Raw genomic sequence first — 2,098 nt, 5'->3', positions numbered from 1 at the left:
AAATCAAAAACAAAAAAAAAAAAACGATCTTTAACCATTTTCATATCTATGCACTTGAAGTGGTGCCTGGTTTTACGATGTAAACTTTTTGCAATAACCCTTTCTTTACCAACCTGGCTGAAACCGGTTCTGGCTCTGTAGTACAAATGTCTTGTTTTCAAAAGTTCTGAATTAAAATCTTCCACCAAACCTTAGTCACAAATTATGTTCCTAACACTAGCTTAATGATAACTAAGTTATTTTACTAAATTGTTTGTTATATTTAAAATCAATTGAAAGAAACACAGAAGCGTCTCAACAAAAATATGGTAACAAAAGGGTTGACAAATGATTAATTTAACCCTTTTCATACCAAACCGGCTAAAACCACCTCTGGTTCTGTAGTACAAATGTCTTGTTTTCAAAAGTTCTGAATTAATATCTTCCACCAAACCTTAGTCACAATTTATGTTCCTAACACTAGCTTAATGATAACTAAGTTATTTTACTAAAGTTGACCTCGGCAGAATTTGAACTCAGAACGTAAAGACAGACAAAATACCACAAAGCATTTCACCAGGCATTCTGTGCTTGCACTTATCAGTTAACAATGCTGGCTAACCTCATTGAATGTAGATTTATCTCCAGTTAGTTTATCCTCACTTTGGTAAATCCCAATGTCCTTATCAAGATTGCATAATGTCGGTAGGGAAAAAATAATTTAATTTATTTTTAATTTTTATTTCATCATCCTCATCATTGTTTAACATCCACTTTACATGCTGGCATGGGTAGGACTACATATATATATATATATATATATATATATATTACATATCAAACCAATCTCTACATTTAAACTTTAATCATAATATATACACTGTATTTTAACATGTATAAGGAAGCGTGAACCCTCGTATATAAGGAAACACTTAATTTTGGGGGCTTAAAATTTGGAAAAAAAAGGTCGTATAAGGGATTATAATGCTATCCATGTATAAGAAACTGCCATAATTTTTTAACCTAATTTTTTACAAAATAGGGATCCTTATATACGTTAAAATATATATATTTTAACAAACTATATATATGAATTGAGACAATAAACATTATAATAATAAACGATATTATATCACTTATATTAAATAATGATATTTTATAAACCATTAATACACAACAATTAATAATATATTTATACTCAAAATTCTATAAATATGTATGTATAACCATTAAGTTCATTTATTTATTTGTGATGTTTAAATAAATCTTTATATATTACACAACACTACAAAAAGAATTTAATATAAATATCCTGAGTTACATCTAGTTTAATCCTTTTGATGTATACCAACCTACCTGAAACCATCTCTGGCTCTGTACTACAAATGTCTTGTTTTCAAAAGTTCTGAATTAAAATCTTCCACCAAACCTTAGTCACAATTTATGTTCCTGACACTAGCTGAATGATAACCAAGTTATTTTACTAAATTCTTTGTTATATTTAAAATCAATTGAAAGAAGCACAGAGCATCTCAAAATATGGTAACGAAGGGGTTAAAAAACAACAATCACAGACCCCAATATTTAAATTATTAATTACAATAAAATGAATATAAATATACACATGAAAAATTCTGGTTTAAGCACCCCATAACTAGTATATTTTTGGGAATTTTCACAAAACTTCTGTAAATGTGTTCTACACATGGGAATTCATGCTGTTATAAAAAACCCAAATCTCCACTTCCTAATTACACCTGATAAAAATTTGTTTCTTTTGTACAATTGTATGAATTCTCGTGTGTAAAACACAAATTTGCAAACGTTTTCTGGAAATCCCAATAGATAAAAGAAGTTATAAGAGGTTATACGAGGTGCTTAAAGGAAAATCACGCATCATCATCATCGTTTAACGTCCGCTTTCCATGCTAGCATGGGTTGGACGATTTGACTGAGGACTGGTGAAACCAGATGGCAACACCAGGCTCCAATCTGATTTGGCAGAGTTTCTACAGCTGGATGCCCTTCCTAACACCAACCACTCAGAGAGTGTAGTGGGTGCTTTTACGTGTCACCCGCACGAAAACGGCCACGCTCGAAATGGTGTCTTTTATGTGCC

At 30.8% G+C, this 2,098-nt stretch overlaps 1 protein-coding gene across 1 annotated transcript in view; it reads right to left on the bottom strand.

Annotated features, from left to right (window-relative positions):
- The window catches only part of LOC106874034 (uncharacterized), an 18,161-nt gene that overhangs the window by 8,171 nt on the left and 7,892 nt on the right, over nt 1-2,098 (bottom strand). The gene's annotated exons all lie outside the window — the stretch shown is intronic.

Source organism: Octopus bimaculoides, chromosome 27 (assembly GCF_001194135.2).
Source record: "Octopus bimaculoides isolate UCB-OBI-ISO-001 chromosome 27, ASM119413v2, whole genome shotgun sequence".
In the NCBI taxonomy this organism is placed as follows: domain Eukaryota; kingdom Metazoa; phylum Mollusca; class Cephalopoda; order Octopoda; family Octopodidae; genus Octopus; species Octopus bimaculoides.
Note: the sequence above shows the minus strand (reverse complement) of the source record. Positions and strands in the feature narration are given on the sequence as shown.